The sequence below is a fragment of the Siphateles boraxobius genome, unplaced genomic scaffold, assembly GCF_051911475.1.
Source record: "Siphateles boraxobius isolate OS27281-9 unplaced genomic scaffold, OSU_SipBor_1 389, whole genome shotgun sequence".
In the NCBI taxonomy this organism is placed as follows: Eukaryota; Metazoa; Chordata; class Actinopteri; order Cypriniformes; family Leuciscidae; genus Siphateles; species Siphateles boraxobius.
This window is the reverse complement of record NW_027509018.1, coordinates 113,231-137,262: the sequence shown is the minus strand read 5'-3', so window position 1 is coordinate 137,262 and position 24,032 is coordinate 113,231. Positions and strand designations below refer to the sequence as shown.

At 40.9% G+C, this 24,032-nt stretch overlaps 62 non-coding genes across 62 annotated transcripts; all 62 read left to right on the top strand.

Moving 5' to 3' along the window:
• The first annotated feature begins 28 nt into the window (after positions 1 to 28).
• Positions 29 to 147, top strand: LOC143703834 (5S ribosomal RNA). The gene has a single exon (XR_013191427.1). It is a non-coding gene; the product is annotated as a 5S ribosomal RNA (ribosomal RNA).
• A 162-nt stretch (positions 148 to 309) lies between these two features.
• Positions 310 to 428, top strand: LOC143703698 (5S ribosomal RNA). Its single transcript, XR_013191298.1, has one exon. It is a non-coding gene; the product is annotated as a 5S ribosomal RNA (ribosomal RNA).
• A 162-nt stretch (positions 429 to 590) lies between these two features.
• On the top strand, positions 591 to 709 carry LOC143703697 (5S ribosomal RNA). The gene has a single exon (XR_013191297.1). It is a non-coding gene; the product is annotated as a 5S ribosomal RNA (ribosomal RNA).
• A 162-nt stretch (positions 710 to 871) lies between these two features.
• Positions 872 to 990, top strand: LOC143703696 (5S ribosomal RNA). Its single transcript, XR_013191296.1, has one exon. It is a non-coding gene; the product is annotated as a 5S ribosomal RNA (ribosomal RNA).
• A 363-nt stretch (positions 991 to 1,353) lies between these two features.
• On the top strand, positions 1,354 to 1,472 carry LOC143703695 (5S ribosomal RNA). The gene has a single exon (XR_013191295.1). It is a non-coding gene; the product is annotated as a 5S ribosomal RNA (ribosomal RNA).
• Positions 1,473 to 1,834: 362 nt separating this feature from the next.
• On the top strand, positions 1,835 to 1,953 carry LOC143703694 (5S ribosomal RNA). Its single transcript, XR_013191294.1, has one exon. It is a non-coding gene; the product is annotated as a 5S ribosomal RNA (ribosomal RNA).
• Positions 1,954 to 2,116: 163 nt separating this feature from the next.
• LOC143703693 (5S ribosomal RNA) lies at positions 2,117 to 2,235 on the top strand. The gene has a single exon (XR_013191293.1). It is a non-coding gene; the product is annotated as a 5S ribosomal RNA (ribosomal RNA).
• A 162-nt stretch (positions 2,236 to 2,397) lies between these two features.
• On the top strand, positions 2,398 to 2,516 carry LOC143703692 (5S ribosomal RNA). The gene has a single exon (XR_013191292.1). It is a non-coding gene; the product is annotated as a 5S ribosomal RNA (ribosomal RNA).
• A 371-nt stretch (positions 2,517 to 2,887) lies between these two features.
• Positions 2,888 to 3,006, top strand: LOC143703691 (5S ribosomal RNA). Its single transcript, XR_013191291.1, has one exon. It is a non-coding gene; the product is annotated as a 5S ribosomal RNA (ribosomal RNA).
• A 363-nt stretch (positions 3,007 to 3,369) lies between these two features.
• On the top strand, positions 3,370 to 3,488 carry LOC143703689 (5S ribosomal RNA). The gene has a single exon (XR_013191289.1). It is a non-coding gene; the product is annotated as a 5S ribosomal RNA (ribosomal RNA).
• A 162-nt stretch (positions 3,489 to 3,650) lies between these two features.
• On the top strand, positions 3,651 to 3,769 carry LOC143703688 (5S ribosomal RNA). Its single transcript, XR_013191288.1, has one exon. It is a non-coding gene; the product is annotated as a 5S ribosomal RNA (ribosomal RNA).
• Positions 3,770 to 3,932: 163 nt separating this feature from the next.
• LOC143703767 (5S ribosomal RNA) lies at positions 3,933 to 4,051 on the top strand. Its single transcript, XR_013191363.1, has one exon. It is a non-coding gene; the product is annotated as a 5S ribosomal RNA (ribosomal RNA).
• A 162-nt stretch (positions 4,052 to 4,213) lies between these two features.
• On the top strand, positions 4,214 to 4,332 carry LOC143703687 (5S ribosomal RNA). The gene has a single exon (XR_013191287.1). It is a non-coding gene; the product is annotated as a 5S ribosomal RNA (ribosomal RNA).
• Positions 4,333 to 4,494: 162 nt separating this feature from the next.
• Positions 4,495 to 4,613, top strand: LOC143703833 (5S ribosomal RNA). The gene has a single exon (XR_013191426.1). It is a non-coding gene; the product is annotated as a 5S ribosomal RNA (ribosomal RNA).
• A 162-nt stretch (positions 4,614 to 4,775) lies between these two features.
• On the top strand, positions 4,776 to 4,894 carry LOC143703686 (5S ribosomal RNA). Its single transcript, XR_013191286.1, has one exon. It is a non-coding gene; the product is annotated as a 5S ribosomal RNA (ribosomal RNA).
• A 162-nt stretch (positions 4,895 to 5,056) lies between these two features.
• On the top strand, positions 5,057 to 5,175 carry LOC143703685 (5S ribosomal RNA). Its single transcript, XR_013191285.1, has one exon. It is a non-coding gene; the product is annotated as a 5S ribosomal RNA (ribosomal RNA).
• A 372-nt stretch (positions 5,176 to 5,547) lies between these two features.
• Positions 5,548 to 5,666, top strand: LOC143703683 (5S ribosomal RNA). Its single transcript, XR_013191283.1, has one exon. It is a non-coding gene; the product is annotated as a 5S ribosomal RNA (ribosomal RNA).
• Positions 5,667 to 6,028: 362 nt separating this feature from the next.
• Positions 6,029 to 6,147, top strand: LOC143703682 (5S ribosomal RNA). The gene has a single exon (XR_013191282.1). It is a non-coding gene; the product is annotated as a 5S ribosomal RNA (ribosomal RNA).
• A 162-nt stretch (positions 6,148 to 6,309) lies between these two features.
• LOC143703681 (5S ribosomal RNA) lies at positions 6,310 to 6,428 on the top strand. Its single transcript, XR_013191281.1, has one exon. It is a non-coding gene; the product is annotated as a 5S ribosomal RNA (ribosomal RNA).
• A 162-nt stretch (positions 6,429 to 6,590) lies between these two features.
• LOC143703680 (5S ribosomal RNA) lies at positions 6,591 to 6,709 on the top strand. The gene has a single exon (XR_013191280.1). It is a non-coding gene; the product is annotated as a 5S ribosomal RNA (ribosomal RNA).
• A 372-nt stretch (positions 6,710 to 7,081) lies between these two features.
• LOC143703679 (5S ribosomal RNA) lies at positions 7,082 to 7,200 on the top strand. The gene has a single exon (XR_013191279.1). It is a non-coding gene; the product is annotated as a 5S ribosomal RNA (ribosomal RNA).
• Positions 7,201 to 7,563: 363 nt separating this feature from the next.
• LOC143703677 (5S ribosomal RNA) lies at positions 7,564 to 7,682 on the top strand. The gene has a single exon (XR_013191277.1). It is a non-coding gene; the product is annotated as a 5S ribosomal RNA (ribosomal RNA).
• Positions 7,683 to 7,844: 162 nt separating this feature from the next.
• On the top strand, positions 7,845 to 7,963 carry LOC143703676 (5S ribosomal RNA). The gene has a single exon (XR_013191276.1). It is a non-coding gene; the product is annotated as a 5S ribosomal RNA (ribosomal RNA).
• A 163-nt stretch (positions 7,964 to 8,126) lies between these two features.
• On the top strand, positions 8,127 to 8,245 carry LOC143703766 (5S ribosomal RNA). The gene has a single exon (XR_013191362.1). It is a non-coding gene; the product is annotated as a 5S ribosomal RNA (ribosomal RNA).
• Positions 8,246 to 8,407: 162 nt separating this feature from the next.
• LOC143703675 (5S ribosomal RNA) lies at positions 8,408 to 8,526 on the top strand. The gene has a single exon (XR_013191275.1). It is a non-coding gene; the product is annotated as a 5S ribosomal RNA (ribosomal RNA).
• A 162-nt stretch (positions 8,527 to 8,688) lies between these two features.
• On the top strand, positions 8,689 to 8,807 carry LOC143703674 (5S ribosomal RNA). The gene has a single exon (XR_013191274.1). It is a non-coding gene; the product is annotated as a 5S ribosomal RNA (ribosomal RNA).
• A 371-nt stretch (positions 8,808 to 9,178) lies between these two features.
• Positions 9,179 to 9,297, top strand: LOC143703673 (5S ribosomal RNA). The gene has a single exon (XR_013191273.1). It is a non-coding gene; the product is annotated as a 5S ribosomal RNA (ribosomal RNA).
• Positions 9,298 to 9,660: 363 nt separating this feature from the next.
• LOC143703672 (5S ribosomal RNA) lies at positions 9,661 to 9,779 on the top strand. The gene has a single exon (XR_013191272.1). It is a non-coding gene; the product is annotated as a 5S ribosomal RNA (ribosomal RNA).
• A 372-nt stretch (positions 9,780 to 10,151) lies between these two features.
• Positions 10,152 to 10,270, top strand: LOC143703671 (5S ribosomal RNA). The gene has a single exon (XR_013191271.1). It is a non-coding gene; the product is annotated as a 5S ribosomal RNA (ribosomal RNA).
• Positions 10,271 to 10,432: 162 nt separating this feature from the next.
• On the top strand, positions 10,433 to 10,551 carry LOC143703670 (5S ribosomal RNA). Its single transcript, XR_013191270.1, has one exon. It is a non-coding gene; the product is annotated as a 5S ribosomal RNA (ribosomal RNA).
• Positions 10,552 to 10,712: 161 nt separating this feature from the next.
• LOC143703669 (5S ribosomal RNA) lies at positions 10,713 to 10,831 on the top strand. Its single transcript, XR_013191269.1, has one exon. It is a non-coding gene; the product is annotated as a 5S ribosomal RNA (ribosomal RNA).
• Positions 10,832 to 10,993: 162 nt separating this feature from the next.
• Positions 10,994 to 11,112, top strand: LOC143703770 (5S ribosomal RNA). The gene has a single exon (XR_013191366.1). It is a non-coding gene; the product is annotated as a 5S ribosomal RNA (ribosomal RNA).
• Positions 11,113 to 11,274: 162 nt separating this feature from the next.
• On the top strand, positions 11,275 to 11,393 carry LOC143703668 (5S ribosomal RNA). The gene has a single exon (XR_013191268.1). It is a non-coding gene; the product is annotated as a 5S ribosomal RNA (ribosomal RNA).
• A 162-nt stretch (positions 11,394 to 11,555) lies between these two features.
• On the top strand, positions 11,556 to 11,674 carry LOC143703666 (5S ribosomal RNA). The gene has a single exon (XR_013191266.1). It is a non-coding gene; the product is annotated as a 5S ribosomal RNA (ribosomal RNA).
• Positions 11,675 to 12,046: 372 nt separating this feature from the next.
• On the top strand, positions 12,047 to 12,165 carry LOC143703665 (5S ribosomal RNA). The gene has a single exon (XR_013191265.1). It is a non-coding gene; the product is annotated as a 5S ribosomal RNA (ribosomal RNA).
• Positions 12,166 to 12,527: 362 nt separating this feature from the next.
• On the top strand, positions 12,528 to 12,646 carry LOC143703664 (5S ribosomal RNA). Its single transcript, XR_013191264.1, has one exon. It is a non-coding gene; the product is annotated as a 5S ribosomal RNA (ribosomal RNA).
• A 162-nt stretch (positions 12,647 to 12,808) lies between these two features.
• LOC143703663 (5S ribosomal RNA) lies at positions 12,809 to 12,927 on the top strand. Its single transcript, XR_013191263.1, has one exon. It is a non-coding gene; the product is annotated as a 5S ribosomal RNA (ribosomal RNA).
• Positions 12,928 to 13,090: 163 nt separating this feature from the next.
• LOC143703832 (5S ribosomal RNA) lies at positions 13,091 to 13,209 on the top strand. The gene has a single exon (XR_013191425.1). It is a non-coding gene; the product is annotated as a 5S ribosomal RNA (ribosomal RNA).
• Positions 13,210 to 13,371: 162 nt separating this feature from the next.
• On the top strand, positions 13,372 to 13,490 carry LOC143703662 (5S ribosomal RNA). The gene has a single exon (XR_013191262.1). It is a non-coding gene; the product is annotated as a 5S ribosomal RNA (ribosomal RNA).
• Positions 13,491 to 13,652: 162 nt separating this feature from the next.
• On the top strand, positions 13,653 to 13,771 carry LOC143703661 (5S ribosomal RNA). Its single transcript, XR_013191261.1, has one exon. It is a non-coding gene; the product is annotated as a 5S ribosomal RNA (ribosomal RNA).
• A 161-nt stretch (positions 13,772 to 13,932) lies between these two features.
• Positions 13,933 to 14,051, top strand: LOC143703660 (5S ribosomal RNA). Its single transcript, XR_013191260.1, has one exon. It is a non-coding gene; the product is annotated as a 5S ribosomal RNA (ribosomal RNA).
• A 372-nt stretch (positions 14,052 to 14,423) lies between these two features.
• On the top strand, positions 14,424 to 14,542 carry LOC143703659 (5S ribosomal RNA). Its single transcript, XR_013191259.1, has one exon. It is a non-coding gene; the product is annotated as a 5S ribosomal RNA (ribosomal RNA).
• A 362-nt stretch (positions 14,543 to 14,904) lies between these two features.
• LOC143703658 (5S ribosomal RNA) lies at positions 14,905 to 15,023 on the top strand. The gene has a single exon (XR_013191258.1). It is a non-coding gene; the product is annotated as a 5S ribosomal RNA (ribosomal RNA).
• Positions 15,024 to 15,394: 371 nt separating this feature from the next.
• LOC143703657 (5S ribosomal RNA) lies at positions 15,395 to 15,513 on the top strand. Its single transcript, XR_013191257.1, has one exon. It is a non-coding gene; the product is annotated as a 5S ribosomal RNA (ribosomal RNA).
• Positions 15,514 to 15,675: 162 nt separating this feature from the next.
• On the top strand, positions 15,676 to 15,794 carry LOC143703655 (5S ribosomal RNA). The gene has a single exon (XR_013191255.1). It is a non-coding gene; the product is annotated as a 5S ribosomal RNA (ribosomal RNA).
• A 560-nt stretch (positions 15,795 to 16,354) lies between these two features.
• Positions 16,355 to 16,473, top strand: LOC143703654 (5S ribosomal RNA). Its single transcript, XR_013191254.1, has one exon. It is a non-coding gene; the product is annotated as a 5S ribosomal RNA (ribosomal RNA).
• A 371-nt stretch (positions 16,474 to 16,844) lies between these two features.
• LOC143703653 (5S ribosomal RNA) lies at positions 16,845 to 16,963 on the top strand. The gene has a single exon (XR_013191253.1). It is a non-coding gene; the product is annotated as a 5S ribosomal RNA (ribosomal RNA).
• Positions 16,964 to 17,125: 162 nt separating this feature from the next.
• Positions 17,126 to 17,244, top strand: LOC143703652 (5S ribosomal RNA). The gene has a single exon (XR_013191252.1). It is a non-coding gene; the product is annotated as a 5S ribosomal RNA (ribosomal RNA).
• A 560-nt stretch (positions 17,245 to 17,804) lies between these two features.
• Positions 17,805 to 17,923, top strand: LOC143703651 (5S ribosomal RNA). Its single transcript, XR_013191251.1, has one exon. It is a non-coding gene; the product is annotated as a 5S ribosomal RNA (ribosomal RNA).
• Positions 17,924 to 18,294: 371 nt separating this feature from the next.
• Positions 18,295 to 18,413, top strand: LOC143703650 (5S ribosomal RNA). The gene has a single exon (XR_013191250.1). It is a non-coding gene; the product is annotated as a 5S ribosomal RNA (ribosomal RNA).
• A 162-nt stretch (positions 18,414 to 18,575) lies between these two features.
• On the top strand, positions 18,576 to 18,694 carry LOC143703829 (5S ribosomal RNA). Its single transcript, XR_013191422.1, has one exon. It is a non-coding gene; the product is annotated as a 5S ribosomal RNA (ribosomal RNA).
• Positions 18,695 to 19,064: 370 nt separating this feature from the next.
• LOC143703649 (5S ribosomal RNA) lies at positions 19,065 to 19,183 on the top strand. The gene has a single exon (XR_013191249.1). It is a non-coding gene; the product is annotated as a 5S ribosomal RNA (ribosomal RNA).
• Positions 19,184 to 19,554: 371 nt separating this feature from the next.
• On the top strand, positions 19,555 to 19,673 carry LOC143703648 (5S ribosomal RNA). Its single transcript, XR_013191248.1, has one exon. It is a non-coding gene; the product is annotated as a 5S ribosomal RNA (ribosomal RNA).
• A 162-nt stretch (positions 19,674 to 19,835) lies between these two features.
• Positions 19,836 to 19,954, top strand: LOC143703828 (5S ribosomal RNA). The gene has a single exon (XR_013191421.1). It is a non-coding gene; the product is annotated as a 5S ribosomal RNA (ribosomal RNA).
• A 370-nt stretch (positions 19,955 to 20,324) lies between these two features.
• LOC143703647 (5S ribosomal RNA) lies at positions 20,325 to 20,443 on the top strand. Its single transcript, XR_013191247.1, has one exon. It is a non-coding gene; the product is annotated as a 5S ribosomal RNA (ribosomal RNA).
• Positions 20,444 to 20,813: 370 nt separating this feature from the next.
• On the top strand, positions 20,814 to 20,932 carry LOC143703646 (5S ribosomal RNA). Its single transcript, XR_013191246.1, has one exon. It is a non-coding gene; the product is annotated as a 5S ribosomal RNA (ribosomal RNA).
• A 371-nt stretch (positions 20,933 to 21,303) lies between these two features.
• On the top strand, positions 21,304 to 21,422 carry LOC143703644 (5S ribosomal RNA). The gene has a single exon (XR_013191244.1). It is a non-coding gene; the product is annotated as a 5S ribosomal RNA (ribosomal RNA).
• A 371-nt stretch (positions 21,423 to 21,793) lies between these two features.
• Positions 21,794 to 21,912, top strand: LOC143703643 (5S ribosomal RNA). Its single transcript, XR_013191243.1, has one exon. It is a non-coding gene; the product is annotated as a 5S ribosomal RNA (ribosomal RNA).
• Positions 21,913 to 22,074: 162 nt separating this feature from the next.
• LOC143703642 (5S ribosomal RNA) lies at positions 22,075 to 22,193 on the top strand. The gene has a single exon (XR_013191242.1). It is a non-coding gene; the product is annotated as a 5S ribosomal RNA (ribosomal RNA).
• A 560-nt stretch (positions 22,194 to 22,753) lies between these two features.
• Positions 22,754 to 22,872, top strand: LOC143703641 (5S ribosomal RNA). Its single transcript, XR_013191241.1, has one exon. It is a non-coding gene; the product is annotated as a 5S ribosomal RNA (ribosomal RNA).
• Positions 22,873 to 23,034: 162 nt separating this feature from the next.
• On the top strand, positions 23,035 to 23,153 carry LOC143703640 (5S ribosomal RNA). Its single transcript, XR_013191240.1, has one exon. It is a non-coding gene; the product is annotated as a 5S ribosomal RNA (ribosomal RNA).
• A 560-nt stretch (positions 23,154 to 23,713) lies between these two features.
• Positions 23,714 to 23,832, top strand: LOC143703639 (5S ribosomal RNA). The gene has a single exon (XR_013191239.1). It is a non-coding gene; the product is annotated as a 5S ribosomal RNA (ribosomal RNA).
• Positions 23,833 to 24,032: the final 200 nt, after the last annotated feature.

Here is a 24,032-nt window from a genome sequence, read left to right as displayed (position 1 = left end):
AAATAGCCCAATTTTGGCAGCAGTATTCGCTTACGGCCATACCACCTTGGGCACGCCCCATCTCGTCTGATCTCGGAAGCTAAGCAGGGTCGGGCCTGGTTAGTACTTGGATGGGAGACCGCCTGGGAATACCAGGTGCTGTAAGCTTTTTAAAAAAAAAAAAAGAGTGCCTGAGCTTCAAAAAGCCTTAAAAAGTCTCTGAGATTCTTCAGAAAGCATGAAAGAGTTTGAGTTTTTTCAAAAGTTGTTCTTAGTTTTCTTCACTAATGGTCTAACCTTTTAAATAGCCCAATTTTGGCAGCAGTATTCGCTTACGGCCATACCACCTTGGGCACGCCCGATCTCGTCTGATCTCGGAAGCTAAGCAGGGTCGGGCCTGGTTAGTACTTGGATGGGAGACCGCCTGGGAATACCAGGTGCTGTAAGCTTTTAAAAAAAAAAAAAAGAGTGCCTGAGCTTCAAAAAGCCTTAAAAAGTCTCTGAGATTCTTCAGAAAGCATGAAAGAGTTTGAGTTTTTTCAAAAGTTGTTCTTAGTTTTCTTCACTAATGGTCTAACCTTTTAAATAGCCCAATTTTGGCAGCAGTATTCGCTTACGGCCATACCACCTTGGGCACGCCCGATCTCGTCTGATCTCGGAAGCTAAGCAGGGTCGGGCCTGGTTAGTACTTGGATGGGAGACCGCCTGGGAATACCAGGTGCTGTAAGCTTTTAAAAAAAAAAAAAAGAGTGCCTGAGCTTCAAAAAGCCTTAAAAAGTCTCTGAGATTCTTCAGAAAGCATGAAAGAGTTTGAGTTTTTTCAAAAGTTGTTCTTAGTTTTCTTCACTAATGGTCTAACCTTTTAAATAGCCCAATTTTGGCAGCAGTATTCGCTTACGGCCATACCACCTTGGGCACGCCCGATCTCGTCTGATCTCGGAAGCTAAGCAGGGTCGGGCCTGGTTAGTACTTGGATGGGAGACCGCCTGGGAATACCAGGTGCTGTAAGCTTTTAAAAAAAAAAAAAAGAGTGCCTGAGCTTCAAAAAGCCTTAAAAAGTCTCTGAGATTCTTCAGAAAGCATGAAAGAGTTTGAGTTTTTTCAAAAGTTCTTCTTAGTCTTCTTCACTAATGGTCTAAGCTTTTAAATAAGGCCTGGTTAGTACTTGGATGGGAGGCCGCATGGGAATACTAGGTGTTGTAAGCTTTTTTAAGAAAAAAAAAAAAGAGTCCCTGAGCTTCTTCAAAAAGCCTTAAAAAGTCTCTGAGATTCTTCAGAAAGCATGAAAGAGCTTGAGTTTTTTCAAAAGTTGTTCTTAGTTTTCTTCACTAATGGTCTAACCTTTTAAATAGCCCAATTTTGGCAGCAGTTTTAGCTTACGGCCATACCACCTTGGGCACGCCCGATCTCGTCTGATCTCGGAAGCTAAGCAGGGTCGGGCCTGGTTAGTACTTGGATGGGAGACCGCCTGGGAATACCAGGTGCTGTAAGCTTTTAAAAAAAAAAAAAGAGTGCCTGAGCTTCAAAAAGCCTTAAAAAGTCTCTGAGATTCTTCAGAAAGCATGAAAGAGTTTGAGTTTTTTCAAAAGTTCTTCTTAGTCTTCTTCACTAATGGTCTAAGCTTTTAAATAAGGCCTGGTTAGTACTTGGATGGGAGGCCGCATGGGAATACTAGGTGTTGTAAGCTTTTTTAAGAAAAAAAAAAAAGAGTCCCTGAGCTTCTTCAAAAAGCCTTAAAAAGTCTCTGAGATTCTTCAGAAAGCATGAAAGAGCTTGAGTTTTTTCAAAAGTTGTTCTTAGTTTTCTTCACTAATGGTCTAACCTTTTAAATAGCCCAATTTTGGCAGCAGTTTTAGCTTACGGCCATACCACCTTGGGCACGCCCGATCTCGTCTGATCTCGGAAGCTAAGCAGGGTCGGGCCTGGTTAGTACTTGGATGGGAGACCGCCTGGGAATACCAGGTGCTGTAAGCTTTTTAAAAAAAAAAAAAAGAGTGCCTGAGCTTCAAAAAGCCTTAAAAAGTCTCTGAGATTCTTCAGAAAGCATGAAAGAGTTTGAGTTTTTTCAAAAGTTGTTCTTAGTTTTCTTCACTAATGGTCTAACCTTTTAAATAGCCCAATTTTGGCAGCAGTATTCGCTTACGGCCATACCACCTTGGGCACGCCCGATCTCGTCTGATCTCGGAAGCTAAGCAGGGTCGGGCCTGGTTAGTACTTGGATGGGAGACCGCCTGGGAATACCAGGTGCTGTAAGCTTTTAAAAAAAAAAAAAAGAGTGCCTGAGCTTCAAAAAGCCTTAAAAAGTCTCTGAGATTCTTCAGAAAGCATGAAAGAGTTTGAGTTTTTTCAAAAGTTGTTCTTAGTTTTCTTCACTAATGGTCTAACCTTTTAAATAGCCCAATTTTGGCAGCAGTATTCGCTTACGGCCATACCACCTTGGGCACGCCCGATCTCGTCTGATCTCGGAAGCTAAGCAGGGTCGGGCCTGGTTAGTACTTGGATGGGAGACCGCCTGGGAATACCAGGTGCTGTAAGCTTTTAAAAAAAAAAAAAAAAAAAAAAGAGTGCCTGAGCTTCAAAAAGCCTTAAAAAGTCTCTGAGATTCTTCAGAAAGCATGAAAGAGTTTGAGTTTTTTCAAAAGTTCTTCTTAGTCTTCTTCACTAATGGTCTAAGCTTTTAAATAAGGCCTGGTTAGTACTTGGATGGGAGGCCGCATGGGAATACTAGGTGTTGTAAGCTTTTTTAAGAAAAAAAAAAAAGAGTCCCTGAGCTTCTTCAAAAAGCCTTAAAAAGTCTCTGAGATTCTTCAGAAAGCATGAAAGAGCTTGAGTTTTTTCAAAAGTTGTTCTTAGTTTTCTTCACTAATGGTCTAACCTTTTAAATAGCCCAATTTTGGCAGCAGTTTTAGCTTACGGCCATACCACCTTGGGCACGCCCGATCTCGTCTGATCTCGGAAGCTAAGCAGGGTCGGGCCTGGTTAGTACTTGGATGGGAGACCGCCTGGGAATACCAGGTGCTGTAAGCTTTTAAAAAAAAAAAAAAGAGTGCCTGAGCTTCAAAAAGCCTTAAAAAGTCTCTGAGATTCTTCAGAAAGCATGAAAGAGTTTGAGTTTTTTCAAAAGTTCTTCTTAGTCTTCTTCACTAATGGTCTAAGCTTTTAAATAAGGCCTGGTTAGTACTTGGATGGGAGGCCGCATGGGAATACTAGGTGTTGTAAGCTTTTTTAAGAAAAAAAAAAAAGAGTCCCTGAGCTTCTTCAAAAAGCCTTAAAAAGTCTCTGAGATTCTTCAGAAAGCATGAAAGAGCTTGAGTTTTTTCAAAAGTTGTTCTTAGTTTTCTTCACTAATGGTCTAACCTTTTAAATAGCCCAATTTTGGCAGCAGTTTTAGCTTACGGCCATACCACCTTGGGCACGCCCGATCTCGTCTGATCTCGGAAGCTAAGCAGGGTCGGGCCTGGTTAGTACTTGGATGGGAGACCGCCTGGGAATACCAGGTGCTGTAAGCTTTAAAAAAAAAAAAAAAGAGTGCCTGAGCTTCAAAAAGCCTTAAAAAGTCTCTGAGATTCTTCAGAAAGCATGAAAGAGTTTGAGTTTTTTCAAAAGTTGTTCTTAGTTTTCTTCACTAATGGTCTAACCTTTTAAATAGCCCAATTTTGGCAGCAGTATTCGCTTACGGCCATACCACCTTGGGCACGCCCGATCTCGTCTGATCTCGGAAGCTAAGCAGGGTCGGGCCTGGTTAGTACTTGGATGGGAGACCGCCTGGGAATACCAGGTGCTGTAAGCTTTTAAAAAAAAAAAAAAAGAGTGCCTGAGCTTCAAAAAGCCTTAAAAAGTCTCTGAGATTCTTCAGAAAGCATGAAAGAGTTTGAGTTTTTTCAAAAGTTGTTCTTAGTTTTCTTCACTAATGGTCTAACCTTTTAAATAGCCCAATTTTGGCAGCAGTATTCGCTTACGGCCATACCACCTTGGGCACGCCCGATCTCGTCTGATCTCGGAAGCTAAGCAGGGTCGGGCCTGGTTAGTACTTGGATGGGAGCCCGCCTGGGAATACCAGGTGCTGTAAGCTTTTAAAAAAAAAAAAAAGAGTGCCTGAGCTTCAAAAAGCCTTAAAAAGTCTCTGAGATTCTTCAGAAAGCATGAAAGAGTTTGAGTTTTTTCAAAAGTTGTTCTTAGTTTTCTTCACTAATGGTCTAACCTTTTAAATAGCCCAATTTTGGCAGCAGTATTCGCTTACGGCCATACCACCTTGGGCACGCCCGATCTCGTCTGATCTCGGAAGCTAAGCAGGGTCGGGCCTGGTTAGTACTTGGATGGGAGACCGCCTGGGAATACCAGGTGCTGTAAGCTTTTTAAAAAAAAAAAAAGAGTGCCTGAGCTTCAAAAAGCCTTAAAAAGTCTCTGAGATTCTTCAGAAAGCATGAAAGAGTTTGAGTTTTTTCAAAAGTTGTTCTTAGTTTTCTTCACTAATGGTCTAACCTTTTAAATAGCCCAATTTTGGCAGCAGTATTCGCTTACGGCCATACCACCTTGGGCACGCCCCATCTCGTCTGATCTCGGAAGCTAAGCAGGGTCGGGCCTGGTTAGTACTTGGATGGGAGACCGCCTGGGAATACCAGGTGCTGTAAGCTTTTTAAAAAAAAAAAAAGAGTGCCTGAGCTTCAAAAAGCCTTAAAAAGTCTCTGAGATTCTTCAGAAAGCATGAAAGAGTTTGAGTTTTTTCAAAAGTTGTTCTTAGTTTTCTTCACTAATGGTCTAACCTTTTAAATAGCCCAATTTTGGCAGCAGTATTCGCTTACGGCCATACCACCTTGGGCACGCCCGATCTCGTCTGATCTCGGAAGCTAAGCAGGGTCGGGCCTGGTTAGTACTTGGATGGGAGACCGCCTGGGAATACCAGGTGCTGTAAGCTTTTAAAAAAAAAAAAAAGAGTGCCTGAGCTTCAAAAAGCCTTAAAAAGTCTCTGAGATTCTTCAGAAAGCATGAAAGAGTTTGAGTTTTTTCAAAAGTTGTTCTTAGTTTTCTTCACTAATGGTCTAACCTTTTAAATAGCCCAATTTTGGCAGCAGTATTCGCTTACGGCCATACCACCTTGGGCACGCCCGATCTCGTCTGATCTCGGAAGCTAAGCAGGGTCGGGCCTGGTTAGTACTTGGATGGGAGACCGCCTGGGAATACCAGGTGCTGTAAGCTTTTAAAAAAAAAAAAAAAAAAAAAAAGAGTGCCTGAGCTTCAAAAAGCCTTAAAAAGTCTCTGAGATTCTTCAGAAAGCATGAAAGAGTTTGAGTTTTTTCAAAAGTTCTTCTTAGTCTTCTTCACTAATGGTCTAAGCTTTTAAATAAGGCCTGGTTAGTACTTGGATGGGAGGCCGCATGGGAATACTAGGTGTTGTAAGCTTTTTTAAGAAAAAAAAAAAAGAGTCCCTGAGCTTCTTCAAAAAGCCTTAAAAAGTCTCTGAGATTCTTCAGAAAGCATGAAAGAGCTTGAGTTTTTTCAAAAGTTGTTCTTAGTTTTCTTCACTAATGGTCTAACCTTTTAAATAGCCCAATTTTGGCAGCAGTTTTAGCTTACGGCCATACCACCTTGGGCACGCCCGATCTCGTCTGATCTCGGAAGCTAAGCAGGGTCGGGCCTGGTTAGTACTTGGATGGGAGACCGCCTGGGAATACCAGGTGCTGTAAGCTTTTAAAAAAAAAAAAAGAGTGCCTGAGCTTCAAAAAGCCTTAAAAAGTCTCTGAGATTCTTCAGAAAGCATGAAAGAGTTTGAGTTTTTTCAAAAGTTCTTCTTAGTCTTCTTCACTAATGGTCTAAGCTTTTAAATAAGGCCTGGTTAGTACTTGGATGGGAGGCCGCATGGGAATACTAGGTGTTGTAAGCTTTTTTAAGAAAAAAAAAAAAGAGTCCCTGAGCTTCTTCAAAAAGCCTTAAAAAGTCTCTGAGATTCTTCAGAAAGCATGAAAGAGCTTGAGTTTTTTCAAAAGTTGTTCTTAGTTTTCTTCACTAATGGTCTAACCTTTTAAATAGCCCAATTTTGGCAGCAGTTTTAGCTTACGGCCATACCACCTTGGGCACGCCCGATCTCGTCTGATCTCGGAAGCTAAGCAGGGTCGGGCCTGGTTAGTACTTGGATGGGAGACCGCCTGGGAATACCAGGTGCTGTAAGCTTTTAAAAAAAAAAAAAAGAGTGCCTGAGCTTCAAAAAGCCTTAAAAAGTCTCTGAGATTCTTCAGAAAGCATGAAAGAGTTTGAGTTTTTTCAAAAGTTGTTCTTAGTTTTCTTCACTAATGGTCTAACCTTTTAAATAGCCCAATTTTGGCAGCAGTATTCGCTTACGGCCATACCACCTTGGGCACGCCCGATCTCGTCTGATCTCGGAAGCTAAGCAGGGTCGGGCCTGGTTAGTACTTGGATGGGAGACCGCCTGGGAATACCAGGTGCTGTAAGCTTTTAAAAAAAAAAAAAAGAGTGCCTGAGCTTCAAAAAGCCTTAAAAAGTCTCTGAGATTCTTCAGAAAGCATGAAAGAGTTTGAGTTTTTTCAAAAGTTGTTCTTAGTTTTCTTCACTAATGGTCTAACCTTTTAAATAGCCCAATTTTGGCAGCAGTATTCGCTTACGGCCATACCACCTTGGGCACGCCCGATCTCGTCTGATCTCGGAAGCTAAGCAGGGTCGGGCCTGGTTAGTACTTGGATGGGAGACCGCCTGGGAATACCAGGTGCTGTAAGCTTTTAAAAAAAAAAAAAAAAAAAAAAAGAGTGCCTGAGCTTCAAAAAGCCTTAAAAAGTCTCTGAGATTCTTCAGAAAGCATGAAAGAGTTTGAGTTTTTTCAAAAGTTCTTCTTAGTCTTCTTCACTAATGGTCTAAGCTTTTAAATAAGGCCTGGTTAGTACTTGGATGGGAGGCCGCATGGGAATACTAGGTGTTGTAAGCTTTTTTAAGAAAAAAAAAAAAGAGTCCCTGAGCTTCTTCAAAAAGCCTTAAAAAGTCTCTGAGATTCTTCAGAAAGCATGAAAGAGCTTGAGTTTTTTCAAAAGTTGTTCTTAGTTTTCTTCACTAATGGTCTAACCTTTTAAATAGCCCAATTTTGGCAGCAGTTTTAGCTTACGGCCATACCACCTTGGGCACGCCCGATCTCGTCTGATCTCGGAAGCTAAGCAGGGTCGGGCCTGGTTAGTACTTGGATGGGAGACCGCCTGGGAATACCAGGTGCTGTAAGCTTTTAAAAAAAAAAAAAAGAGTGCCTGAGCTTCAAAAAGCCTTAAAAAGTCTCTGAGATTCTTCAGAAAGCATGAAAGAGTTTGAGTTTTTTCAAAAGTTCTTCTTAGTCTTCTTCACTAATGGTCTAAGCTTTTAAATAAGGCCTGGTTAGTACTTGGATGGGAGGCCGCATGGGAATACTAGGTGTTGTAAGCTTTTTTAAGAAAAAAAAAAAAGAGTCCCTGAGCTTCTTCAAAAAGCCTTAAAAAGTCTCTGAGATTCTTCAGAAAGCATGAAAGAGCTTGAGTTTTTTCAAAAGTTGTTCTTAGTTTTCTTCACTAATGGTCTAACCTTTTAAATAGCCCAATTTTGGCAGCAGTTTTAGCTTACGGCCATACCACCTTGGGCACGCCCGATCTCGTCTGATCTCGGAAGCTAAGCAGGGTCGGGCCTGGTTAGTACTTGGATGGGAGACCGCCTGGGAATACCAGGTGCTGTAAGCTTTTAAAAAAAAAAAAAAGAGTGCCTGAGCTTCAAAAAGCCTTAAAAAGTCTCTGAGATTCTTCAGAAAGCATGAAAGAGTTTGAGTTTTTTCAAAAGTTGTTCTTAGTTTTCTTCACTAATGGTCTAACCTTTTAAATAGCCCAATTTTGGCAGCAGTATTCGCTTACGGCCATACCACCTTGGGCACGCCCGATCTCGTCTGATCTCGGAAGCTAAGCAGGGTCGGGCCTGGTTAGTACTTGGATGGGAGACCGCCTGGGAATACCAGGTGCTGTAAGCTTTTAAAAAAAAAAAAAAAGAGTGCCTGAGCTTCAAAAAGCCTTAAAAAGTCTCTGAGATTCTTCAGAAAGCATGAAAGAGTTTGAGTTTTTTCAAAAGTTGTTCTTAGTTTTCTTCACTAATGGTCTAACCTTTTAAATAGCCCAATTTTGGCAGCAGTATTCGCTTACGGCCATACCACCTTGGGCACGCCCGATCTCGTCTGATCTCGGAAGCTAAGCAGGGTCGGGCCTGGTTAGTACTTGGATGGGAGCCCGCCTGGGAATACCAGGTGCTGTAAGCTTTTAAAAAAAAAAAAAAGAGTGCCTGAGCTTCAAAAAGCCTTAAAAAGTCTCTGAGATTCTTCAGAAAGCATGAAAGAGTTTGAGTTTTTTCAAAAGTTGTTCTTAGTTTTCTTCACTAATGGTCTAACCTTTTAAATAGCCCAATTTTGGCAGCAGTATTCGCTTACGGCCATACCACCTTGGGCACGCCCGATCTCGTCTGATCTCGGAAGCTAAGCAGGGTCGGGCCTGGTTAGTACTTGGATGGGAGACCGCCTGGGAATACCAGGTGCTGTAAGCTTTTTAAAAAAAAAAAAAGAGTGCCTGAGCTTCAAAAAGCCTTAAAAAGTCTCTGAGATTCTTCAGAAAGCATGAAAGAGTTTGAGTTTTTTCAAAAGTTGTTCTTAGTTTTCTTCACTAATGGTCTAACCTTTTAAATAGCCCAATTTTGGCAGCAGTATTCGCTTACGGCCATACCACCTTGGGCACGCCCGATCTCGTCTGATCTCGGAAGCTAAGCAGGGTCGGGCCTGGTTAGTACTTGGATGGGAGACCGCCTGGGAATACCAGGTGCTGTAAGCTTTTAAAAAAAAAAAAAAAAAAAAAAGAGTGCCTGAGCTTCAAAAAGCCTTAAAAAGTCTCTGAGATTCTTCAGAAAGCATGAAAGAGTTTGAGTTTTTTCAAAAGTTCTTCTTAGTCTTCTTCACTAATGGTCTAAGCTTTTAAATAAGGCCTGGTTAGTACTTGGATGGGAGGCCGCATGGGAATACTAGGTGTTGTAAGCTTTTTTAAGAAAAAAAAAAAAGAGTCCCTGAGCTTCTTCAAAAAGCCTTAAAAAGTCTCTGAGATTCTTCAGAAAGCATGAAAGAGCTTGAGTTTTTTCAAAAGTTGTTCTTAGTTTTCTTCACTAATGGTCTAACCTTTTAAATAGCCCAATTTTGGCAGCAGTTTTAGCTTACGGCCATACCACCTTGGGCACGCCCGATCTCGTCTGATCTCGGAAGCTAAGCAGGGTCGGGCCTGGTTAGTACTTGGATGGGAGACCGCCTGGGAATACCAGGTGCTGTAAGCTTTTAAAAAAAAAAAAAAGAGTGCCTGAGCTTCAAAAAGCCTTAAAAAGTCTCTGAGATTCTTCAGAAAGCATGAAAGAGTTTGAGTTTTTTCAAAAGTTCTTCTTAGTCTTCTTCACTAATGGTCTAAGCTTTTAAATAAGGCCTGGTTAGTACTTGGATGGGAGGCCGCATGGGAATACTAGGTGTTGTAAGCTTTTTTAAGAAAAAAAAAAAAGAGTCCCTGAGCTTCTTCAAAAAGCCTTAAAAAGTCTCTGAGATTCTTCAGAAAGCATGAAAGAGCTTGAGTTTTTTCAAAAGTTGTTCTTAGTTTTCTTCACTAATGGTCTAACCTTTTAAATAGCCCAATTTTGGCAGCAGTTTTAGCTTACGGCCATACCACCTTGGGCACGCCCGATCTCGTCTGATCTCGGAAGCTAAGCAGGGTCGGGCCTGGTTAGTACTTGGATGGGAGACCGCCTGGGAATACCAGGTGCTGTAAGCTTTTAAAAAAAAAAAAAAAAAAAAAAAGAGTGCCTGAGCTTCAAAAAGCCTTAAAAAGTCTCTGAGATTCTTCAGAAAGCATGAAAGAGTTTGAGTTTTTTCAAAAGTTCTTCTTAGTCTTCTTCACTAATGGTCTAAGCTTTTAAATAAGGCCTGGTTAGTACTTGGATGGGAGGCCGCATGGGAATACTAGGTGTTGTAAGCTTTTTTAAGAAAAAAAAAAAAGAGTCCCTGAGCTTCTTCAAAAAGCCTTAAAAAGTCTCTGAGATTCTTCAGAAAGCATGAAAGAGCTTGAGTTTTTTCAAAAGTTGTTCTTAGTTTTCTTCACTAATGGTCTAACCTTTTAAATAGCCCAATTTTGGCAGCAGTATTCGCTTACGGCCATACCACCTTGGGCACGCCCGATCTCGTCTGATCTCGGAAGCTAAGCAGGGTCGGGCCTGGTTAGTACTTGGATGGGAGACCGCCTGGGAATACCAGGTGCTGTAAGCTTTTAAAAAAAAAAAAAAGAGTGCCTGAGCTTCAAAAAGCCTTAAAAAGTCTCTGAGATTCTTCAGAAAGCATGAAAGAGTTTGAGTTTTTTCAAAAGTTGTTCTTAGTTTTCTTCACTAATGGTCTAACCTTTTAAATAGCCCAATTTTGGCAGCAGTATTCGCTTACGGCCATACCACCTTGGGCACGCCCGATCTCGTCTGATCTCGGAAGCTAAGCAGGGTCGGGCCTGGTTAGTACTTGGATGGGAGACCGCCTGGGAATACCAGGTGCTGTAAGCTTTTAAAAAAAAAAAAAGAGTGCCTGAGCTTCAAAAAGCCTTAAAAAGTCTCTGAGATTCTTCAGAAAGCATGAAAGAGTTTGAGTTTTTTCAAAAGTTGTTCTTAGTTTTCTTCACTAATGGTCTAACCTTTTAAATAGCCCAATTTTGGCAGCAGTATTCGCTTACGGCCATACCACCTTGGGCACGCCCGATCTCGTCTGATCTCGGAAGCTAAGCAGGGTCGGGCCTGGTTAGTACTTGGATGGGAGACCGCCTGGGAATACCAGGTGCTGTAAGCTTTTAAAAAAAAAAAAAAGAGTGCCTGAGCTTCAAAAAGCCTTAAAAAGTCTCTGAGATTCTTCAGAAAGCATGAAAGAGTTTGAGTTTTTTCAAAAGTTGTTCTTAGTTTTCTTCACTAATGGTCTAACCTTTTAAATAGCCCAATTTTGGCAGCAGTATTCGCTTACGGCCATACCACCTTGGGCAAGCCCGATCTCGTCTGATCTCGGAAGCTAAGCAGGGTCGGGCCTGGTTAGTACTTGGATGGGAGACCGCCTGGGAATACCAGGTGCTGTAAGCTTTTAAAAAAAAAAAAAAGAGTGCCTGAGCTTCAAAAAGCCTTAAAAAGTCTCTGAGATTCTTCAGAAAGCATGAAAGAGTTTGAGTTTTTTCAAAAGTTGTTCTTAGTTTTCTTCACTAATGGTCTAACCTTTTAAATAGCCCAATTTTGGCAGCAGTATTCGCTTACGGCCATACCACCTTGGGCACGCCCGATCTCGTCTGATCTCGGAAGCTAAGCAGGGTCGGGCCTGGTTAGTACTTGGATGGGAGACCGCCTGGGAATACCAGGTGCTGTAAGCTTTTAAAAAAAAAAAAAAGAGTGCCTGAGCTTCAAAAAGCCTTAAAAAGTCTCTGAGATTCTTCAGAAAGCATGAAAGAGTTTGAGTTTTTTCAAAAGTTGTTCTTAGTTTTCTTCACTAATGGTCTAACCTTTTAAATAGCCCAATTTTGGCAGCAGTATTCGCTTACGGCCATACCACCTTGGGCACGCCCGATCTCGTCTGATCTCGGAAGCTAAGCAGGGTCGGGCCTGGTTAGTACTTGGATGGGAGACCGCCTGGGAATACCAGGTGCTGTAAGCTTTTAAAAAAAAAAAAAAAAAAAAAAAGAGTGCCTGAGCTTCAAAAAGCCTTAAAAAGTCTCTGAGATTCTTCAGAAAGCATGAAAGAGTTTGAGTTTTTTCAAAAGTTCTTCTTAGTCTTCTTCACTAATGGTCTAAGCTTTTAAATAAGGCCTGGTTAGTACTTGGATGGGAGGCCGCATGGGAATACTAGGTGTTGTAAGCTTTTTTAAGAAAAAAAAAAAAGAGTCCCTGAGCTTCTTCAAAAAGCCTTAAAAAGTCTCTGAGATTCTTCAGAAAGCATGAAAGAGCTTGAGTTTTTTCAAAAGTTGTTCTTAGTTTTCTTCACTAATGGTCTAACCTTTTAAATAGCCCAATTTTGGCAGCAGTTTTAGCTTACGGCCATACCACCTTGGGCACGCCCGATCTCGTCTGATCTCGGAAGCTAAGCAGGGTCGGGCCTGGTTAGTACTTGGATGGGAGACCGCCTGGGAATACCAGGTGCTGTAAGCTTTTAAAAAAAAAAAAAGAGTGCCTGAGCTTCAAAAAGCCTTAAAAAGTCTCTGAGATTCTTCAGAAAGCATGAAAGAGTTTGAGTTTTTTCAAAAGTTCTTCTTAGTCTTCTTCACTAATGGTCTAAGCTTTTAAATAAGGCCTGGTTAGTACTTGGATGGGAGGCCGCATGGGAATACTAGGTGTTGTAAGCTTTTTTAAGAAAAAAAAAAAAGAGTCCCTGAGCTTCTTCAAAAAGCCTTAAAAAGTCTCTGAGATTCTTCAGAAAGCATGAAAGAGCTTGAGTTTTTTCAAAAGTTGTTCTTAGTTTTCTTCACTAATGGTCTAACCTTTTAGATAGCCCAATTTTGGCAGCAGTTTTAGCTTACGGCCATACCACCTTGGGCACGCCCGATCTCGTCTGATCTCGGAAGCTAAGCAGGGTCGGGCCTGGTTAGTACTTGGATGGGAGACCGCCTGGGAATACCAGGTGCTGTAAGCTTTTAAAAAAAAAAAAAAGAGTGCCTGAGCTTCAAAAAGCATTAAAAAGTCTCTGAGATTCTTCAGAAAGCATGAAAGAGTTTGAGTTTTTTCAAAAGTTGTTCTTAGTTTTCTTCACTAATGGTCTAACCTTTTAAATAGCCCAATTTTGGCAGCAGTATTCGCTTACGGCCATACCACCTTGGGCACGCCCGATCTCGTCTGATCTCGGAAGCTAAGCAGGGTCGGGCCTGGTTAGTACTTGGATGGGAGACCGCCTGGGAATACCAGGTGCTGTAAGCTTTTAAAAAAAAAAAAAAAGAGTGCCTGAGCTTCAAAAAGCCTTAAAAAGTCTCTGAGATTCTTCAGAAAGCATGAAAGAGTTTGAGTTTTTTCAAAAGTTGTTCTTAGTTTTCTTCACTAATGGTCTAACCTTTTAAATAGCCCAATTTTGGCAGCAGTATTCGCTTACGGCCATACCACCTTGGGCACGCCCCATCTCGTCTGATCTCGGAAGCTAAGCAGGGTCGGGCCTGGTTAGTACTTGGATGGGAGACCGCCTGGGAATACCAGGTGCTGTAAGCTTTTTAAAAAAAAAAAAAGAGTGCCTGAGCTTCAAAAAGCCTTAAAAAGTCTCTGAGATTCTTCAGAAAGCATGAAAGAGTTTGAGTTTTTTCAAAAGTTGTTCTTAGTTTTCTTCACTAATGGTCTAACCTTTTAAATAGCCCAATTTTGGCAGCAGTATTCGCTTACGGCCATACCACCTTGGGCACGCCCGATCTCGTCTGATCTCGGAAGCTAAGCAGGGTCGGGCCTGGTTAGTACTTGGATGGGAGACCGCCTGGGAATACCAGGTGCTGTAAGCTTTTAAAAAAAAAAAAAAGAGTGCCTGAGCTTCAAAAAGCCTTAAAAAGTCTCTGAGATTCTTCAGAAAGCATGAAAGAGTTTGAGTTTTTTCAAAAGTTGTTCTTAGTTTTCTTCACTAATGGTCTAACCTTTTAAATAGCCCAATTTTGGCAGCAGTATTCGCTTACGGCCATACCACCTTGGGCACGCCCGATCTCGTCTGATCTCGGAAGCTAAGCAGGGTCGGGCCTGGTTAGTACTTGGATGGGAGACCGCCTGGGAATACCAGGTGCTGTAAGCTTTTAAAAAAAAAAAAAGAGTGCCTGAGCTTCAAAAAGCCTTAAAAAGTCTCTGAGATTCTTCAGAAAGCATGAAAGAGTTTGAGTTTTTTCAAAAGTTGTTCTTAGTTTTCTTCACTAATGGTCTAACCTTTTAAATAGCCCAATTTTGGCAGCAGTATTCGCTTACGGCCATACCACCTTGGGCACGCCCGATCTCGTCTGATCTCGGAAGCTAAGCAGGGTCGGGCCTGGTTAGTACTTGGATGGGAGACCGCCTGGGAATACCAGGTGCTGTAAGCTTTTAAAAAAAAAAAAAAAAAAAAAAAGAGTGCCTGAGCTTCAAAAAGCCTTAAAAAGTCTCTGAGATTCTTCAGAAAGCATGAAAGAGTTTGAGTTTTTTCAAAAGTTCTTCTTAGTCTTCTTCACTAATGGTCTAAGCTTTTAAATAAGGCCTGGTTAGTACTTGGATGGGAGGCCGCATGGGAATACTAGGTGTTGTAAGCTTTTTTAAGAAAAAAAAAAAAGAGTCCCTGAGCTTCTTCAAAAAGCCTTAAAAAGTCTCTGAGATTCTTCAGAAAGCATGAAAGAGCTTGAGTTTTTTCAAAAGTTGTTCTTAGTTTTCTTCACTAATGGTCTAACCTTTTAAATAGCCCAATTTTGGCAGCAGTTTTAGCTTACGGCCATACCACCTTGGGCACGCCCGATCTCGTCTGATCTCGGAAGCTAAGCAGGGTCGGGCCTGGTTAGTACTTGGATGGGAGACCGCCTGGGAATACCAGGTGCTGTAAGCTTTTAAAAAAAAAAAAAGAGTGCCTGAGCTTCAAAAAGCCTTAAAAAGTCTCTGAGATTCTTCAGAAAGCATGAAAGAGTTTGAGTTTTTTCAAAAGTTCTTCTTAGTCTTCTTCACTAATGGTCTAAGCTTTTAAATAAGGCCTGGTTAGTACTTGGATGGGAGGCCGCATGGGAATACTAGGTGTTGTAAGCTTTTTTAAGAAAAAAAAAAAAGAGTCCCTGAGCTTCTTCAAAAAGCCTTAAAAAGTCTCTGAGATTCTTCAGAAAGCATGAAAGAGCTTGAGTTTTTTCAAAAGTTGTTCTTAGTTTTCTTCACTAATGGTCTAACCTTTTAAATAGCCCAATTTTGGCAGCAGTTTTAGCTTACGGCCATACCACCTTGGGCACGCCCGATCTCGTCTGATCTCGGAAGCTAAGCAGGGTCGGGCCTGGTTAGTACTTGGATGGGAGACCGCCTGGGAATACCAGGTGCTGTAAGCTTTTAAAAAAAAAAAAAAAAAAAAAAGAGTGCCTGAGCTTCAAAAAGCCTTAAAAAGTCTCTGAGATTCTTCAGAAAGCATGAAAGAGTTTGAGTTTTTTCAAAAGTTCTTCTTAGTCTTCTTCACTAATGGTCTAAGCTTTTAAATAAGGCCTGGTTAGTACTTGGATGGGAGGCCGCATGGGAATACTAGGTGTTGTAAGCTTTTTTAAGAAAAAAAAAAAAGAGTCCCTGAGCTTCTTCAAAAAGCCTTAAAAAGTCTCTGAGATTCTTCAGAAAGCATGAAAGAGCTTGAGTTTTTTCAAAAGTTGTTCTTAGTTTTCTTCACTAATGGTCTAACCTTTTAAATAGCCCAATTTTGGCAGCAGTTTTAGCTTACGGCCATACCACCTTGGGCACGCCCGATCTCGTCTGATCTCGGAAGCTAAGCAGGGTCGGGCCTGGTTAGTACTTGGATGGGAGACCGCCTGGGAATACCAGGTGCTGTAAGCTTTTAAAAAAAAAAAAAAGAGTGCCTGAGCTTCAAAAAGCCTTAAAAAGTCTCTGAGATTCTTCAGAAAGCATGAAAGAGTTTGAGTTTTTTCAAAAGTTGTTCTTAGTTTTCTTCACTAATGGTCTAACCTTTTAAATAGCCCAATTTTGGCAGCAGTATTCGCTTACGGCCATACCACCTTGGGCACGCCCGATCTCGTCTGATCTCGGAAGCTAAGCAGGGTCGGGCCTGGTTAGTACTTGGATGGGAGACCGCCTGGGAATACCAGGTGCTGTAAGCTTTTTTAAAAAAAAAAAAGAGTGCCTGAGCTTCAAAAAGCCTTAAAAAGTCTCTGAGATTCTTCAGAAAGCATGAAAGAGTTTGAGTTTTTTCAAAAGTTCTTCTTAGTCTTCTTCACTAATGGTCTAAGCTTTTAAATAAGGCCTGGTTAGTACTTGGATGGGAGGCCGCATGGGAATACTGGGTGTTGTAAGCTTTTTTAAGAAAAAAAAAAAGAGTGCCTGAGCTTCAAAAAGCCTTAAAAAGTCTCTGAGATTCTTCAGAAAGCATGAAAGAGTTTGAGTTTTTTCAAAAGTTCTTCTTAGTCTTCTTCACTAATGGTCTAAGCTTTTAAATAAGGCCTGGTTAGTACTTGGATGGGAGGCCGCATGGGAATACTAGGTGTTGTAAGCTTTTTTAAGAAAAAAAAAAAAGAGTCCCTGAGCTTCTTCAAAAAGCCTTAAAAAGTCTCTGAGATTCTTCAGAAAGCATGAAAGAGCTTGAGTTTTTTCAAAAGTTGTTCTTAGTTTTCTTCACTAATGGTCTAACCTTTTAAATAGCCCAATTTTGGCAGCAGTTTTAGCTTACGGCCATACCACCTTGGGCACGCCCGATCTCGTCTGATCTCGGAAGCTAAGCAGGGTCGGGCCTGGTTAGTACTTGGATGGGAGACCGCCTGGGAATACCAGGTGCTGTAAGCTTTTAAAAAAAAAAAAAAAAAAAAAAGAGTGCCTGAGCTTCAAAAAGCCTTAAAAAGTCTCTGAGATTCTTCAGAAAGCATGAAAGAGTTTGAGTTTTTTCAAAAGTTCTTCTTAGTCTTCTTCACTAATGGTCTAAGCTTTTAAATAAGGCCTGGTTAGTACTTGGATGGGAGGCCGCATGGGAATACTAGGTGTTGTAAGCTTTTTTAAGAAAAAAAAAAAAGAGTCCCTGAGCTTCTTCAAAAAGCCTTAAAAAGTCTCTGAGATTCTTCAGAAAGCATGAAAGAGCTTGAGTTTTTTCAAAAGTTGTTCTTAGTTTTCTTCACTAATGGTCTAACCTTTTAAATAGCCCAATTTTGGCAGCAGTTTTAGCTTACGGCCATACCACCTTGGGCACGCCCGATCTCGTCTGATCTCGGAAGCTAAGCAGGGTCGGGCCTGGTTAGTACTTGGATGGGAGACCGCCTGGGAATACCAGGTGCTGTAAGCTTTTAAAAAAAAAAAAAAGAGTGCCTGAGCTTCAAAAAGCCTTAAAAAGTCTCTGAGATTCTTCAGAAAGCATGAAAGAGTTTGAGTTTTTTCAAAAGTTGTTCTTAGTTTTCTTCACTAATGGTCTAACCTTTTAAATAGCCCAATTTTGGCAGCAGTATTCGCTTACGGCCATACCACCTTGGGCACGCCCGATCTCGTCTGATCTCGGAAGCTAAGCAGGGTCGGGCCTGGTTAGTACTTGGATGGGAGACCGCCTGGGAATACCAGGTGCTGTAAGCTTTTTTAAAAAAAAAAAAGAGTGCCTGAGCTTCAAAAAGCCTTAAAAAGTCTCTGAGATTCTTCAGAAAGCATGAAAGAGTTTGAGTTTTTTCAAAAGTTCTTCTTAGTCTTCTTCACTAATGGTCTAAGCTTTTAAATAAGGCCTGGTTAGTACTTGGATGGGAGGCCGCATGGGAATACTGGGTGTTGTAAGCTTTTTTAAGAAAAAAAAAAAGAGTGCCTGAGCTTCAAAAAGCCTTAAAAAGTCTCTGAGATTCTTCAGAAAGCATGAAAGAGTTTGAGTTTTTTCAAAAGTTCTTCTTAGTCTTCTTCACTAATGGTCTAAGCTTTTAAATAAGGCCTGGTTAGTACTTGGATGGGAGGCCGCATGGGAATACTAGGTGTTGTAAGCTTTTTTAAGAAAAAAAAAAAAGAGTCCCTGAGCTTCTTCAAAAAGCCTTAAAAAGTCTCTGAGATTCTTCAGAAAGCATGAAAGAGCTTGAGTTTTTTCAAAAGTTGTTCTTAGTTTTCTTCACTAATGGTCTAACCTTTTAAATAGCCCAATTTTGGCAGCAGTTTTAGCTTACGGCCATACCACCTTGGGCACGCCCGATCTCGTCTGATCTCGGAAGCTAAGCAGGGTCGGGCCTGGTTAGTACTTGGATGGGAGACCGCCTGGGAATACCAGGTGCTGTAAGCTTTTAAAAAAAAAAAAAAAAAAAAAAGAGTGCCTGAGCTTCAAAAAGCCTTAAAAAGTCTCTGAGATTCTTCAGAAAGCATGAAAGAGTTTGAGTTTTTTCAAAAGTTCTTCTTAGTCTTCTTCACTAATGGTCTAAGCTTTTAAATAAGGCCTGGTTAGTACTTGGATGGGAGGCCGCATGGGAATACTAGGTGTTGTAAGCTTTTTTAAGAAAAAAAAAAAAGAGTCCCTGAGCTTCTTCAAAAAGCCTTAAAAAGTCTCTGAGATTCTTCAGAAAGCATGAAAGAGCTTGAGTTTTTTCAAAAGTTGTTCTTAGTTTTCTTCACTAATGGTCTAACCTTTTAAATAGCCCAATTTTGGCAGCAGTTTTAGCTTACGGCCATACCACCTTGGGCACGCCCGATCTCGTCTGATCTCGGAAGCTAAGCAGGGTCGGGCCTGGTTAGTACTTGGATGGGAGACCGCCTGGGAATACCAGGTGCTGTAAGCTTTTAAAAAAAAAAAAAAGAGTGCCTGAGCTTCAAAAAGCCTTAAAAAGTCTCTGAGATTCTTCAGAAAGCATGAAAGAGTTTGAGTTTTTTCAAAAGTTGTTCTTAGTTTTCTTCACTAATGGTCTAACCTTTTAAATAGCCCAATTTTGGCAGCAGTATTCGCTTACGGCCATACCACCTTGGGCACGCCCGATCTCGTCTGATCTCGGAAGCTAAGCAGGGTCGGGACTGGTTAGTACTTGGATGGGAGACCGCCTGGGAATACCAGGTGCTGTAAGCTTTTAAAAAAAAAAAAAAAAAAAAAAGAGTGCCTGAGCTTCAAAAAGCCTTAAAAAGTCTCTGAGATTCTTCAGAAAGCATGAAAGAGTTTGAGTTTTTTCAAAAGTTCTTCTTAGTCTTCTTCACTAATGGTCTAAGCTTTTAAATAAGGCCTGGTTAGTACTTGGATGGGAGGCCGCATGGGAATACTAGGTGTTGTAAAAATTTTTAAGAAAAAAGAAAAGAGTCCCTGAGCTTCTTCAAAAAGCCTTAAAAAGTCTCTGAGATTCTTCAGAAAGCATGAAAGAGCTTGAGTTTTTTCAAAAGTTGTTCTTAGTTTTCTTCACTAATGGTCTAACCTTTTAAATAGCCCAATTTTGGCAGCAGTTTTAGCTTACGGCCATACCACCTTGGGCACGCCCGATCTCGTCTGATCTCGGAAGCTAAGCAGGGTCGGGCCTGGTTAGTACTTGGATGGGAGACCGCCTGGGAATACCAGGTGCTGTAAGCTTTTAAAAAAAAAAAAAAAAAAAAAAGAGTGCCTGAGCTTCAAAAAGCCTTAAAAAGTCTCTGAGATTCTTCAGAAAGCATGAAAGAGTTTGAGTTTTTTCAAAAGTTCTTCTTAGTCTTCTTCACTAATGGTCTAAGCTTTTAAATAAGGCCTGGTTAGTACTTGGATGGGAGGCCGCATGGGAATACTAGGTGTTGTAAGCTTTTTTAAGAAAAAAAAAAAAGAGTCCCTGAGCTTCTTCAAAAAGCCTTAAAAAGTCTCTGAGATTCTTCAGAAAGCATGAAAGAGCTTGAGTTTTTTCAAAAGTTGTTCTTAGTTTTCTTCACTAATGGTCTAACCTTTTAAATAGCCCAATTTTGGCAGCAGTTTTAGCTTACGGCCATACCACCTTGGGCACGCCCGATCTCGTCTGATCTCGGAAGCTAAGCAGGGTCGGGCCTGGTTAGTACTTGGATGGGAGACCGCCTGGGAATACCAGGTGCTGTAAGCTTTTAAAAAAAAAAAAAAGAGTGCCTGAGCTTCAAAAAGCCTTAAAAAGTCTCTGAGATTCTTCAGAAAGCATGAAAGAGTTTGAGTTTTTTCAAAAGTTGTTCTTAGTTTTCTTCACTAATGGTCTAACCTTTTAAATAGCCCAATTTTGGCAGCAGTATTCGCTTACGGCCATACCACCTTGGGCACGCCCGATCTCGTCTGATCTCGGAAGCTAAGCAGGGTCGGGACTGGTTAGTACTTGGATGGGAGACCGCCTGGGAATACCAGGTGCTGTAAGCTTTTAAAAAAAAAAAAAAAAAAAAAAGAGTGCCTGAGCTTCAAAAAGCCTTAAAAAGTCTCTGAGATTCTTCAGAAAGCATGAAAGAGTTTGAGTTTTTTCAAAAGTTCTTCTTAGTCTTCTTCACTAATGGTCTAAGCTTTTAAATAAGGCCTGGTTAGTACTTGGATGGGAGGCCGCATGGGAATACTAGGTGTTGTAAAAATTTTTAAGAAAAAAGAAAAGAGTCCCTGAGCTTCTTCAAAAAGCCTTAAAAAGTCTCTGAGATTCTTCAGAAAGCATGAAAGAGCTTGAGTTTTTTCAAAAGTTGTTCTTAGTTTTCTTCACTAATGGTCTAACCTTTTAAATAGCCCAATTTTGGCAGCAGTTTTAGCTTACGGCCATACCACCTTGGGCACGCCCGATCTCGTCTGATCTCGGAAGCTAAGCAGGGTCGGGCCTGGTTAGTACTTGGATGGGAGACCGCCTGGGAATACCAGGTGCTGTAAGCTTTTAAAAAAAAAAAAAAAAAAAAAGAGTGCCTGAGCTTCAAAAAGCCTTAAAAAGTCTCTGAGATTCTTCAGAAAGCATGAAAGAGTTTGAGTTTTTTCAAAAGTTCTTCTTAGTCTTCTTCACTAATGGTCTAAGCTTTTAAATAAGGCCTGGTTAGTACTTGGATGGGAGGCCGCATGGGAATACTAGGTGTTGTAAGCTTTTTTAAGAAAAAAAAAAAAGAGTCCCTGAGCTTCTTCAAAAAGCCTTAAAAAGTCTCTGAGATTCTTCAGAAAGCATGAAAGAGCTTGAGTTTTTTCAAAAGTTGTTCTTAGTTTTCTTCACTAATGGTCTAACCTTTTAAATAGCCCAATTTTGGCAGCAGTTTTAGCTTACGGCCATACCACCTTGGGCACGCCCGATCTCGTCTGATCTCGGAAGCTAAGCAGGGTCGGGCCTGGTTAGTACTTGGATGGGAGACCGCCTGGGAATACCAGGTGCTGTAAGCTTTTAAAAAAAAAAAAAAAAAAAAAAGAGTGCCTGAGCTTCAAAAAGCCTTAAAAAGTCTCTGAGATTCTTCAGAAAGCATGAAAGAGTTTGAGTTTTTTCAAAAGTTCTTCTTAGTCTTCTTCACTAATGGTCTAAGCTTTTAAATAAGGCCTGGTTAGTACTTGGATGGGAGGCCGCATGGGAATACTAGGTGTTGTAAGCTTTTTTAAGAAAAAAAAAAAAGAGTCCCTGAGCTTCTTCAAAAAGCCTTAAAAAGTCTCTGAGATTCTTCAGAAAGCATGAAAGAGCTTGAGTTTTTTCAAAAGTTGTTCTTAGTTTTCTTCACAAATGGTCTAACCTTTTAAATAGCCCAATTTTGGCAGCAGTTTTAGCTTACGGCCATACCACCTTGGGCACGCCCGATCTCGTCTGATCTCGGAAGCTAAGCAGGGTCGGGCCTGGTTAGTACTTGGATGGGAGACCGCCTGGGAATACCAGGTGCTGTAAGCTTTTAAAAAAAAAAAAAAAAAAAAAAGAGTGCCTGAGCTTCAAAAAGCCTTAAAAAGTCTCTGAGATTCTTCAGAAAGCATGAAAGAGTTTGAGTTTTTTCAAAAGTTCTTCTTAGTCTTCTTCACTAATGGTCTAAGCTTTTAAATAAGGCCTGGTTAGTACTTGGATGGGAGGCCGCATGGGAATACTAGGTGTTGTAAGCTTTTTTAAGAAAAAAAAAAAAGAGTCCCTGAGCTTCTTCAAAAAGCCTTAAAAAGTCTCTGAGATTCTTCAGAAAGCATGAAAGAGCTTGAGTTTTTTCAAAAGTTGTTCTTAGTTTTCTTCACTAATGGTCTAACCTTTTAAATAGCCCAATTTTGGCAGCAGTTTTAGCTTACGGCCATACCACCTTGGGCACGCCCGATCTCGTCTGATCTCGGAAGCTAAGCAGGGTCGGGCCTGGTTAGTACTTGGATGGGAGACCGCCTGGGAATACCAGGTGCTGTAAGCTTTTAAAAAAAAAAAAAAGAGTGCCTGAGCTTCAAAAAGCCTTAAAAAGTCTCTGAGATTCTTCAGAAAGCATGAAAGAGTTTGAGTTTTTTCAAAAGTTGTTCTTAGTTTTCTTCACTAATGGTCTAACCTTTTAAATAGCCCAATTTTGGCAGCAGTATTCGCTTACGGCCATACCACCTTGGGCACGCCCGATCTCGTCTGATCTCGGAAGCTAAGCAGGGTCGGGCCTGGTTAGTACTTGGATGGGAGACCGCCTGGGAATACCAGGTGCTGTAAGCTTTTTAAAAAAAAAAAAAGAGTGCCTGAGCTTCAAAAAGCCTTAAAAAGTCTCTGAGATTCTTCAGAAAGCATGAAAGAGTTTGAGTTTTTTCAAAAGTTCTTCTTAGTCTTCTTCACTAATGGTCTAAGCTTTTAAATAAGGCCTGGTTAGTACTTGGATGGGAGGCCGCATGGGAATACTGGGTGTTGTAAGCTTTTTTAAGAAAAAAAAAAAGAGTGCCTGAGCTTCAAAAAGCCTTAAAAAGTCTCTGAGATTCTTCAGAAAGCATGAAAGAGTTTGAGTTTTTTCAAAAGTTCTTCTTAGTCTTCTTCACTAATGGTCTAAGCTTTTAAATAAGGCCTGGTTAGTACTTGGATGGGAGGCCGCATGGGAATACTAGGTGTTGTAAGCTTTTTTAAGAAAAAAAAAAAAGAGTCCCTGAGCTTCTTCAAAAAGCCTTAAAAAGTCTCTGAGATTCTTCAGAAAGCATGAAAGAGCTTGAGTTTTTTCAAAAGTTGTTCTTAGTTTTCTTCACTAATGGTCTAACCTTTTAAATAGCCCAATTTTGGCAGCAGTTTTAGCTTACGGCCATACCACCTTGGGCACGCCCGATCTCGTCTGATCTCGGAAGCTAAGCAGGGTCGGGCCTGGTTAGTACTTGGATGGGAGACCGCCTGGGAATACCAGGTGCTGTAAGCTTTTAAAAAAAAAAAAAAGAGTGCCTGAGCTTCAAAAAGCCTTAAAAAGTCTCTGAGATTCTTCAGAAAGCATGAAAGAGTTTGAGTTTTTTCAAAAGTTGTTCTTAGTTTTCTTCACTAATGGTCTAACCTTTTAAATAGCCCAATTTTGGCAGCAGTATTCGCTTACGGCCATACCACCTTGGGCACGCCCGATCTCGTCTGATCTCGGAAGCTAAGCAGGGTCGGGCCTGGTTAGTACTTGGATGGGAGACCGCCTGGGAATACCAGGTGCTGTAAGCTTTTTAAAAAAAAAAAAAGAGTGCCTGAGCTTCAAAAAGCCTTAAAAAGTCTCTGAGATTCTTCAGAAAGCATGAAAGAGTTTGAGTTTTTTCAAAAGTTCTTCTTAGTCTTCTTCACTAATGGTCTAAGCTTTTAAATAAGGCCTGGTTAGTACTTGGATGGGAGGCCGCATGGGAATACTGGGTGTTGTAAGCTTTTTTAAGAAAAAAAAAAAGAGTGCCTGAGCTTCAAAAAGCCTTAAAAAGTCTCTGAGATTCTTCAGAAAGCATGAAAGAGTTTGAGTTTTTTCAAAAGTTCTTCTTAGTCTTCTTCACTAATGGTCTAAGCTTTTAAATAAGGCCTGGTTAGTACTTGGATGGGAGGCCGCATGGGAATACTAGGTGTTGTAAGCTTTTTTAAGAAAAAAAAAAAAGAGTCCCTGAGCTTCTTCAAAAAGCCTTAAAAAGTCTCTGAGATTCTTCAGAAAGCATGAAAGAGCTTGAGTTTTTTCAAAAGTTGTTCTTAGTTTTCTTCACTAATGGTCTAACCTTTTAAATAGCCCAATTTTGGCAGCAGTTTTAGCTTACGGCCATACCACCTTGGGCACGCCCGATCTCGTCTGATCTCGGAAGCTAAGCAGGGTCGGGCCTGGTTAGTACTTGGATGGGAGACCGCCTGGGAATACCAGGTGCTGTAAGCTTTTAAAAAAAAAAAAAAAAAAAAAAGAGTGCCTGAGCTTCAAAAAGCCTTAAAAAGTCTCTGAGATTCTTCAGAAAGCATGAAAGAGTTTGAGTTTTTTCAAAAGTTCTTCTTAGTCTTCTTCACTAATGGTCTAAGCTTTTAAATAAGGCCTGGTTAGTACTTGGATGGGAGGCCGCATGGGAATACTAGGTGTTGTAA